Source organism: Phacochoerus africanus, chromosome 3 (genome assembly GCF_016906955.1).
Source record: "Phacochoerus africanus isolate WHEZ1 chromosome 3, ROS_Pafr_v1, whole genome shotgun sequence".
Taxonomy (NCBI): domain Eukaryota; kingdom Metazoa; phylum Chordata; class Mammalia; order Artiodactyla; family Suidae; genus Phacochoerus; species Phacochoerus africanus.
In genome coordinates, this window is record NC_062546.1 from 94,501,152 (window position 1) to 94,513,486 (window position 12,335).

A 12,335-nucleotide genomic window follows, 5' to 3' on the forward strand; every position below is an offset into this window, starting at 1 on the left:
AGTTCCTGGAGATTTCCTGCCTCCATTGTGTAGCAGTAACTATATCTCCTCTTGAAAATTAAGGTCAATCACACAACGTAGTCAACCTTTTAACTCTCTTTTTTCTTGTTTGTTCAGTGATATGAGTATCCCCAAATGGACAGCTGAGGGTCTCCTCTTCTAATTTAATTTAACTAACTTAATTCTTCTACCGGATGCACTGATTCCTTAGTTACCAAGACTACTTAAATAATAGGGCCCCAAATGATGGGGATATAAAGACAAACAACTTGCTAGTTAGTCATTAGTTGTCTTATGAGGGAAGTGATTAGCTCTTCACCCCCCTGGACCCATGTATTCTTTTTTTCCTTTTGTTTTTTTAGGACAACACCCACAGCATATGGAGGTTCCCAGGCTAGGGGTCCAATGGGAGCTGTAACTGCCAGCCTACACCACAGCCACAGCAGTGCTGGATCTGAGCTGAGTCTGCGACCTACACCACAGCTCACGGCAATGCTGGATCCTTAACCCACTGAGAGAGGCCAGAGATCGAACCCGAAACCTCATGGTTCCTAGTAGGAACCATTTATTTCTGCTGTGCCATGACAGGAATTCCGTGAACCCATGTATTCTAAGAGGAAGAAGCCCAGCCATCTATTCGATAACTGACTCAGGACATAGATTGTATTGTGTAGAATAGAAACAATTTTGTGAGGCATTATTTCTTCTCTGGTGTTGTAATAAAGTCTTTAACAGACTGTTCCACTCTTCTGTAAGACCAGCTGCACTATTTACAAGAGCCAAGACAGAGAAGCAACCCAAATGTCCATTGATAGATGAATGGATAAAGAAGATGTGGTACATGTATACAATGGAATATTACTCAGCCATGAAAAGAATGAAATGATGCCATTTGCAGCAATATGGATGGGCCCAGAGATGATCATACCAAGTGAAGTAAGTCAGAAAGAGCAAGACAAATACCATACAATATCACTTATATGTGGAACCTAAAATGTGACACAGAGGAGTTCTCTGGTGGTCTAGTGGTTAGGACTTGGTACTTTCACTGCTGCGGTCAGGGTTCAGTCCCTGGTTTGGGAACTTAGATCCCATGGCAAGCTGCTGCACACTGTGGCCAAAACCAGAAACAAAACAACAACAAAAATGTGGAATTCCCATCATGGCTCAGTGGTAATGAACATAACTAGGATCCATGAGGGTGTGGGTTCAGTCCCTGGCCTCCCTCAGTGGGTTAAGGACCCTGTGTTTACATAAGCTTCGGTGTAATTCACAGATGCGTCTTGGATCTGGTGTTGCTGTGGCTATGGTGTAGGCTGGTAGCTGCAGCTCCAATTCGACCCCTAGCCTGGGAACTTCCATATGCCTCGGGTGTGGCCCTAAAAAGGAAAAAAAAAAAAAAAAAGTGACACAAATGAACTTATCTACAAAATAGAAATAGAGGGAGTTCCCATCGTGGCGCAGTGGTTAATGAATCCGACTAGGAACCATGAGGTTGCGGGTTCGGTCCCTGCCCTTGCTCAGTGGGTTAACGATCCGGCGTTGCCGTGAGCTGTGGTGTAGGTTGCAGACTCGGCTCGGATCCCGCGTCGCTGTAGCTCTGGCGTAGGCCGGTGGCTACAGCTCCGATTCAACCCCTAGCCTGGGAACCTCCATATGCCGTGGGAGCGGCCCAAGAAATAGCAACAACAACAACAACAAAAAAGACAAAAGACAAAAAAAAATAGAAATAGACTCAGACATAGAAAACAGACTTCTGTTGCTGGGGTGGAGGTGGGGTGGGATGGTTAGACAGAGAGTTTGGGATTAGCAGATGCAAAACTAGTATATTTAGAATGGATAAAGAACAAGGTCTGACTGTAGAGCACAAGGAACTATATTCACTACTCTGTGATGAACCGTAATGGAAAAGAATACGAAAAAGATTATATAAATATAATATATATACAGAGCCAAATCACTTTGCTGTACAGCAGATATTAACAAATATTGTAAATCAACTGTACTTTAATAAACAAAACAAAACAAACAAAAAAAGATCAGCTGCTTTGAAGTGATCAGGTACATGATAAAACCTATGTATCCCGTGGGTATTATTAGCCTATTGTCTTCCTTTCTCTTATCCTGTGAAATAAGTTACTTGGTCGGTAGCAATGTTGAGTGACTAAGGGCTCCAGCTGACAGATTATACTGCCAGCAGAAACAAGGTAGACAGGGAAGAAAAATTCACTTGCAAAACTCTCTACCCCAATAAGGGGAAATAAATCCCTGCTACCTCCATGATGGAGGGCGCCCAACACAGCCAGCCTCCACCAGGTGGCAGACTGTCCCCCAAGGTATGGTGCCATATTGAGGGCACTTGGGAGTGACAGTAGCCAGAGCACTTTTAGAGTGATCAATTTCATGGGCTTATGCAAATATATAACCTCCTTCCTGCTTCACTGTTCCACTTTGTCAATGAGTGAGTACTGGCTGAGGAAGAGATGGAAGATGAAACACCTCCTCTAAGAGTTCCTGTTGTGTCTTGGCGGGTTAAGAACCTGGGGATGCAGGTTTGATCCCTAGCCTCACTCAGTGGGTCAAGGACCCTGTGTTGCCCCAAGCTGCACTGTAGGTCACAGATGCGGCTCAGATCCAGTATTGCTGTGGCTGTGGCTGCAGCTCCAATTCGACTCCAAGCCTGGGAACTTCCATATGCCACGGGTGTGGCCCTAAAAAGAAAACAAACAAAAAATAAAAAACACAACCTCCTCTGCAACAGGTGTCCTTGCAGGGAGCACTCACATGGGACACGGATATCCCCATATTATGGTCCTTTTCTTTCTCGAACCTGCTTGTTATCTTTCAACCTGGTTTCTTCCAACCTCCGGACCGCTGGCCTTGGCAACCACCCACAAAGCAGGAGGGAGCCCCACTTCTCATCCTAGAAGGGTCATGCGATGAGAGGCTGCCTGGAGGTCTAGGCTTTGGGAGGATTTCCCATATCCATGATCCTTCAGCCCACCATGGAAGGGCCATGTCTCACAGCAGTTTATCTTCAGCTGGGTACCACAGAGGGTTCAGGGCTTCAGTACTTTCCTCAGCTGGTCTTAGGGTGGGTGAGGATGTGTGGTGGGATTGAGTGTGGGTGGGGCTGGGAGCCACCTGCTCCTGAAACTTCCCCGTGCCTCCTGTACTTGCATGAGCCCAGTCCCCATCCGTTTGCTGGTGAAGTGATAAGAACCACTTGGGAGCTGTTTCATGGTCGTGGTCACCAGGAAGCCCATCGATACTGTGCTCTTTTTTTTTTTTGGTATTTTTGCCTTTTTTAGGGCTGCTCCCATGGCACATGGAAGTTTCCAGGCTAGGGGTTGAATTGGAGCTGTAGCTGCTGGCCTACGCCACAGCCACAGCAATGCCAGGTCTGAGCCGTGTCTGCAACCTACACCACAGCTCACGGCAATGCCGGATCCTTAACCCACTGAGCAAGGCCAGGGATCGAACCCACAACCTCGTGGTTCCTAGTCCGATTTGTTAACCACTGCGGCATGACGAGAACTCCAGATATTTTACTCTTAACCAGAGCAAAATTTCTTTCTTAAGGGCACAGTTGCTCACAGAAGAGGATATAGCTTGTGGGAAATCAAGTGACTACGTGTGGGTCTATGTCTGGACTCAATTCAGTCTGATCCTTAGTTCCTAACTAAGGTTAGGAACTGACCCGGTTCCTAACACTTGTGGCAAATCTTGGGGTCAGGTAATACACAGCTCATCCATTTCACTTCTCCTTTTCAAGACTGCTTTTGATATGCTGGGTCCCCTGCATTTTCATCTAGATTTTAGAATCAGTTTGTCAATTTCTAGTAAATAAAAAAGCTTAGTGAGATTATGAATGAGAGCACTTTGGATCTACAGACAAATGTGAGAGGAACTGAACTTTTAACAATATTCAGTCTTTCCAGAATGGAACTGGTGTTCTCTATTGACCCAGGTCTTACACATCTCAGGTTAAATTTACTCTTAAGTATTGTATACCTTTGATGGGATACTTGGAATGTTTGTTTCTTTGTTTATTGGCAGTCCCCACACCATGTGGAAGTTTCTAGGCTTAGGAGTGAACTTGAGCCACAGCAGTAACCAGAGCCACAGTGGTTGAAGATGCCAGATTCTGGAGTTCCTGTCATGGCTCAGTGGTTAACGAAACTGACTAGGAACCATGGGTAGGTTTGATCCCTGGCCTGGTTCAATGGGTTAAGGATCTGGCGTTGCTGTAGCTGTGGTGTAGGCCGGCGGCTACAGCTCTTATTAGACCCCTAGCTTGGGAACCTCCATATGCCGCAGGTGCGGCTCTAGAATAGACAAAAAAAAGACCAAAAAAAAAAAAAAGAAAGAAAATGCCAGATTTTTAACCCACTGAGCCACCAGGGAACTCCTGACTTTTTTTTTTTTTTTTTTTGTCTTCTGTCTTTTTAGGGCCACACCTGCAACATATGGAATTTCCCAGGCTAGAGGTTGAACCGGAGCTTCAGCCACTGGCCTATACCACAGCCACAGCAACTCAGATTGGAGCCACTTCTGTGACCTACCACAGCTCACAGCAACGCTGGATCCTTAACCCGCTGATAGAGCTGAGGGATCAAACCTGCAGCCTCATGGATACTAGCCGAGTTTGTTAACTGCTAGCCATAACAGGAAGTCCCCTAAAATGTATTTCAATTTAAATTTCCATCTGTTTGCATGCCTTGTATTGTGTGATCTTGCTAAATGGGCTTTCAAATTCTTTTTAATTGTTTTGCACAGTTCCAGGTAGGGATTTTCTGTGTAAAAAACAATCATGTCATTCGAGAACAGAGATAGTCTTGATTCTTCCTTTCTGATCTATATGCCTTTTATTTCTTTTACTTGCCTTGTTACACGGGCTAGTGCCTCCAGTACAATGTTTAATCCAAGTAGTGAGAGTGGATATTCTTGTCTAATTCCTGACATTAAAACAATGTATTTACACCAAGAGAAACTAGATGCTACGCCTTAAAACAAATCTCAATAAAAACATAATTTTTTTTTTTCCTTTTTGGCTGCCCCTCAGCACAAGGAGTTTTTGGGCCAGGGGTCAGACATGAGCTCCAGCTGCAGCAACACCAGATCCTTTAACCCATGGTGCTGGGCTGGGGATGGAATCTATGTCTTGGTGCTATGCAAATGCTGCTGATCCTACTGTGCCACAGCTGGAACTCCCTCAATATTTTTTTTTTTTTTAAAGGACAAATCATGCAGAGTATGTCCTCTGATTACAACGGAATTACATAGAAACAAATGGCAATAATATTATGTCACTTCATGTCAAATGTAGGAACCCGGAAAGTATATAGATTTATTTATAGGCATACTTTGAATATATTGAGGGTTTGGTTCCGGACCACTGCAATAAAGTGAATATTGCAATAAAGTGAGTCACACAAATTTTTCGGTTCCCCAGTACCTATAAAAGTTACATTTGGGAGTTTCCTGTGGCTCAGCAGGTTAAGGATCCAGCGTTGTCACTGCTTGGCTTGGGTTGCTATTGTGGCTTGGATTTGATCCCTGGCCCCAAAACTTCCACATGCTGTGGTTATGGCCAAAAATTTTTTAAAAAATAAACTTAAAAAAAAAAAAAAGAATAGGGAGTTCTCACTATGGGACAGTGGGTTAAGAATCCTACTGCAGTAGCTCTGGTCACTGCAAAAGCACAGGTTTGATCCCCAGCCTGATGCAGTGGGTTAAAAGATCTGGCATTGTCACAATTGCAGCATAGGTTGCAGCTATGGGTCAGATTCAGTCCCTGGTCTGGAAACTTCCATATGTCGTGGGTGTGACCATAAAGAAAAAAAAAAATAGTATCAGCAATGAGAATAAATAACTGATAGATGCAGCAGCATAGATGGTTCTCACAAATATAATATTGAGGGGAAAAGATCAGACATAAATAAGTACACAATTATTTTTTTGGAAAACTTACCTTTACACTATACTGTGGGGCAATAGCACCTTTGTCTGAAAAAAAAGCCTTAATTTAAAAATACTTTACTGCTACATTGTAAATCAACTATAATAAAAAAATTTTTAAAAAATGCACTGAAAAAAAAAAAGAAGAATTTAACCTTACCCAAGAGAGAGGTTTAGCCTTTGTTCCCAGCACCTGAAAGCCTAAAACCTTCAAATTTCCTGAGTGAGAGGAGTGAGAATTTGAGGGTGTTTTGTTAGGCAGCAATAGCTGACTGATATACCTTTGGACATGAATGGTTACCCCCACTTGACTGAACTTCCTATGTACCCATCTTCTCTAGGTCAGTTCCCCCAGAATCTAGCTCACACCAGGGGCAAATTTGTGCCAGATCCCAGTGCCCTGTCCTCCACCATCTCTGTTCCCATTTTGCTTTCTATTAGCTATGTGATCTTAGACGTAAAATATTTAACTTCTCTGAGCCTCACTTCTTTAGGGTTATTGGGGATATGGGATATATGTGTCTATAAACTTTCTAGGACAATTCTAAGCATATGAAAGATGTTAATAAATGGTAATAAAAAATACTTTACTGCTAAAATATGCTGACCATCCTCTGAGCCTCCAGTGAGTCATAACGATGTTTTTGCAACAATAACTTTGAAGATCACTGGTCACACATCATAACAAATACCATAATAATGAAGTTTGCACTACTGCGAGAATTACCAAAATGTGACACAGAGACATGAAGAGAGGAAAAGCTGCTGGGGAAATGGCACCAATCGACTTGCTTGATGGAGGATTGTCACAAACCCCAGTTTATAAAAAATGCAGTATCTGAGAAGCACGATAAAGCGAATTGCAATAAAATGACGCCTGCCTGGACTTTACCCAAGCTTTGTGTTCCACTTGTCATGTGTGTTACATCTACCTATGTTATAAACCCCACATAAACAATGTTATGCTTTTTGCTTTAAGCAACCAAGTGCATTTTAAAGACATTGAGAAGGAAAATATTCTACTTATCCACGTATTTTCTTTTTACTTCTGGTACTCTTCGTTCCTTCCTGGATATTCCATCTGGTATTATTTCCTTTCAGCCTGAACATGGTCTGTGCATTTCTCACAATGCAGGTCTACTAGCAGTGAATTGTCTTTATTTTCTTCTCTATGAAAATATCTTGGTTTTCCCATCACCGTTGAATAACATTTTCTCTAAATAAAGCATTCTGGTTTTTTTCCAGCACTTTAAAGATGTCATTCCTGTCTTTGGCTCCTGTTGTTCCTGATGAGAGGGTAGCCATACTCTTCATCACTGATTTTCTGAATATAATGCATTCTTTTTCTCTGGCCACTTTCAGAGTCTTTGCTTTTTATCCTTGGTGCTCACCCATTTGACAACAACATGCCTGTTGCAATATTTTAATGTTTATTCTGTATGGAGTTTGCTGACCTTCTTGGTGAAGTGCATGTGTGCTCTTCACCAACTTTGAAAAAATGTTGGCCATTATTTCTTTCCATACCTTTCCTACCCCATTTTATTTCTCTTTTCTTTCCAGGATCCTAAGTGCAAATGCATTAGGTTTTGGGATTTGTTGTTTTGTTTTGGTTGTTACCTGAAGCATATGGAAGTTCCCAGGCTAGGGGTCCAATTGGAGCTACAGCTTCTGAGCTACACCACAGCTCATTGCAAGCCAGATCCTAAACCCACTGAGCGTGTCCAGGAATCAAACCCGCTTCCTTATGGATACTAGTTAGGTTTGTTACCACTGAGCCATAACTGGAACTCCAGGGTTTTAATATTGTGTACAGATTGTACTCTAAGATTGTATTCATTCTATTTTCAGTTTTTCCTTTCCTTCAGATTGGACCCAATCTCTTGATCTCTCTTCAGGTTCACCGATACTTCTGACAAACACGATCTGCTGTTGTAAATTCAATAAATTTTCAATTTTATGTGTTAACATTGTTCAGTTTAGAATTTTCAATTAATTTTTTTAAAACTAGTTTTTATTTCTTTGTTGAAGTTTTAAAGTTTGATGTAGTCCCATTTGTTGATTTCTGCTTTTGTGGCCTGTGTTTTGTGGGTCCTATTCAAGAAATCACTGCCAAGTTCTATATTGTGATGCTTTTCTCCTATGTTTTCTTAGATGATTTTTATAGCTTCTTAGACCTTTTTTTATAGGTCTTTGAATTTGAGTTCATTTTTGTATATGATGTAAAGTAAGAATCGAGTTTATTCTTTTACATGTGGCTATCCAATTCTCCCAACATCACTGGTGGAAAAAATGGTCACTTTTCCAGGTCTTGGTATCCTGGCCCCGAATCATTTAACTCTATGTATGAGAGTTTATTTGTGGTCCTTCTGTTCAGTTATACTCTTCTATATGTATATCTTTATGCCAATATTAGTTTTGCAGTTGGTTTTGAAACCAGGAAATGCAATTCTTCCAAACCTCTTTGTTTGTTTTTTGGCCATAACTGTAACATGTCACCCCTGTGGCATGCAGTAGCTCCCAGGCCTGGGATTTTTTCTATTTCTGCAAAAAAAAATGTTGGGATTTTGTCGCAGGATTACACTGAATCTATAGATTGCTTTGGGTAGTATTGACAACCTCATAACATTAAGTCAACAATCCATTATTTGCAATTTTAAGTACACAAGTCTTTTGTCTCCTTGATTAAATTAATTCCAAAGTGTTTTATTCTTTTCGATGCTATTGTTAATAGAACTTTTTTTTTTTTTTTTTGGCTTTTTAGGCCTGCACCCATGACATATGGTGGTTCCCAGGCTAGGGGTTAAATTGGACCTGCAGCTACCGGCCTACACCACAGCCATAGCAACTCGCCTGTGACCACAGCTCATGGCAACCCCGGATCCTGAATCCATTGAGTGAGGCCAGGGATTGAACCGGCAACCTCATGGTTCCTAGTCAGGTTCATTTCTGCTGCACCACGACAGGAACTCCTGGAACTGTCTTCTTAATTTATTTTTTTGGATTGTTCATTGTTAGTGTATTGAAATGAGCTGAATTTTTCTTGGCCACACTAGGGGCATGTGGAAATTCCTGGTCCTTGGGTCAGACCAGAGCCACAGCAGTGACAATTGCTGGATACTTAACCTACTGCACCACCAGGGAGCTCCAACTTATGTTTAATTTACAAAAATATTTTTTTCTTGCAGTGATTTCATGCATCTCTAAATTATTTTAAAACCTCCAAAAAATGATTCTAACATTTAAAATACTCAGAATGAAGTTACTTGAGAAGTAAACTGATTTTGGCTTGTTGATTCTCTATCTTTGCTGAATTTGCTTATTAGTTCTAGCAGGGTCTTTTGTAGAATCTTTAACATTTTCCACATATAAGATCATATCATCTGTGAGCAGAGGTAATTTTACATTTCCCTTCCAATCTAGATGTTTTTACTTCTCTTTGTTCCCTAACTGCTGTGGCCAGGACTTCCAGCACTATGTGGGACAGAAATGGTGAAAGCAGTCGTCTTTGTCTTGTTCCAGATCTTAGGGGAAAAGCTTTCAGTCTTTTAGCACTGAATATTAAGTTAGCTCTGACTTTTCCATATGTTGCAGAAGTTTCCTTCTACTCTTACTTTGTTGAGTGGTTTTGTTTGTTTGTTTTATAATGAAAGGGTGTCTAATGCATTTTCTTTTCTTTTCTTTCATTGGTTCATTCGTTTTCGTTCTTTCGTTCTTTCTTTCTTTCTTTTTTTTTTTTTTTTGGCTTTTTAGGGCCTCAGTTGTGGCATTTGGAAGATCCTGGGCTATGGGTCCAATTGGAGATGCAGCTGCCAGCTACAACCATAGCCACAGCCACAGCAATGCTGGATCCAAGTCACAACAAGAACTCCTGTCAAACGCATTTTCTGTGTCAATTGAAACGACTGTGTACAGTTTGTCCTTCATTCTGTTAATGGGCTGTATAACAGTGATTGAGTTTCATATATTGAACCATCCTTGCATTCCAGAAATAAGTCTCACTTGGTCATGGTGAATAATCCATTTAATAAACTGTTGAACTTTGTTTGCCAGTATTTCGTTTAAGATTTCTGAATCAATGTACATAAGGAACACTGGTCTGTGTTTCCTTATAATGTCTTTTTTCTGGCTTAGGAATCATGGGATGTTGGTCTCTTAGAAAGAGTGGGGAATTGTTCCCTCCTCTTTAGTTTTTGGGGAAAGTATGAGAAGGATTACTATTAGTTCTTTTCTAAGTGTTTGGTAGTATTCACCGGTGAAGACATCTGGTTCTAGGCTTTTCTTTGTTGGGAGGTGTTTGATTATTGATTCACTCTTCTTATAAGTCTGTTTGGATTTTCTCTTTCTTCATGATTCAGTGTTGGTAGGTTGTGTGTTTCTAGGAATTTGTCTATTTCATCTAGATCATTCAATTTTGGGGGGCATACAGTTATTCATAGCACTCTCTCTTAATCCTTTTTTATTTCTGTAATATTGGTAGTAATGTCTCCCCTTTCATTTCTGATTTTAGTTATTTGACATTTTTAGCTCTGCTTTGCTACATTCTGTGTATTTTGGAATTTTGTGCTTTCCTTTTTGTTTGTCTCAAGATATTTTTTAATGTCTCTTTTGATTTTTTCTTTTCCTAAGAGTTGTTGAACAGTAAGTTTTCTGCTTTTCCTTGTGCTGTTGCTTTCTAGTTTTATTCTATTGTGATCAAAACCAATGCTCTGTATGATTTAAACCTTTTAAACTTATTAAGACTTTTTTGTTGCCTAACATATTGTCCATCCTGGAGAATATTCTGCGTGTACTTGAGAAAATTGTGTATTGCGTTCTTGTTGGGTGGAAGTTCTATATAAATCTATTAGGTCCAATTAGTCTAAAGTGATGTTAAAGTCCTTTATTTTCTTATTTATCTTCTGTCTTGTTGTTCTATTCATTACTGAAAGTGGGATTCTAAAGTCTCTGTCTGTTATCTTAGAGCTATTTCTCCTGGTCAAATCTATGTGTGAATGATCATAGACCAATGACTTGCCTCCCCATGGCTTTTTGTTTTATTTTTATTGTGAAACGTATCATACATATGAGTGCATACACCATATATGGACATTTAAAAACTAAAACAAACCCCCTTTTCCCTCATTGGCACTTATAATCCTATTTTTTCTACATAATTATGCATCTCTTTACAATGTATTGTTTAGTTTGCCTGTTTTTACACTTTCCATAAATAGAAAAAATTTAAAATCTTGAGTTTTTTCTTTCCATGATATGTTTCTAAGATTTAACCATGTCAATGCATGTGACTATTTTTATTTCATTTTTACTTCTATTTGACTTCTTTTTTTTTTTTTTTTGTCTTTTTGCCATTTCGTGGGCCACTCCCGTGGCATGTGGAGGTTCCCAGGCTAGGGGTCGAATTGGAGCTGTAGCTGCCAGCCTATGCCAGAGCCACAGCAACGCAGGATCCGAGCCGCATCTGCGACCTACACCACAGCTCACGGCAACGCCGGATCGTTAACCCACTGAGCAAGGGCAGGGACCAAACCCGCAACCTCATGGTTCCTGGTTGGATTCGTTAACCACTGCGCCACGACGGGAACTCCCTCTATTTGTATTTCTGTGTTAACTTCATTCACCCCAAAATTGTTAATCTATTCTACACTTGAAGATGGTTACTGCTCCTATTTTTTTTTGTCTTTTTGTCTTTTTGTTGTTGTTGTTGTTGTTGCTATTTCTTGGGCTGCTCCCGTGGCATATGGAAGTTCCCAGGCTAGGGGTTGAATCGGAGCTGTAGCCACTGGCCTACGCCAGAGCCACAGCAACTCGGGATCCGAGCCGCGTCTGCAACCTACACCACAGCTCACGGCAACGCCGGATCATTAACCCACTGAGCAAGGGCAGGGACCGAACCCGCAACCTCATGGTTCCTAGTCGGATTCGTTAACCACTGCGCCACGACGGGAACTCCTGCTCCTATTTTTTATGAACACTTTTTCTCTGGAGATTTTTTGCAACTGACCCCTAGCGCACAAATTCAAGAATTTCTCCTGGGAATATACTTAGGGGTAGAATTGCTGGGACTTGGGAGGCATACGTGCTTAACTGCTTCCTGCCAAACTATGTTCTACAGACATTTGCCAATTTACACTACCTTCAATACTGTTGCACAAATGCCTAAACTTGGTGTTTCTGACTTCAAAATTTTTACCAGGTTGTGAAATTTTATCTTGTGGCCTAAATTTTTATTTTCCTCACTACTAATTAGGTTGGACAATGTTTTATGTGTTTATAGGCCATTTGTGTTTTCTCTTCTGGACAATGTTTTTTCAATTATTTTGCCCCTTATTCAACTGAATGCTTTGCCTTGTTCTCACTAATTTATGGAAATTCTT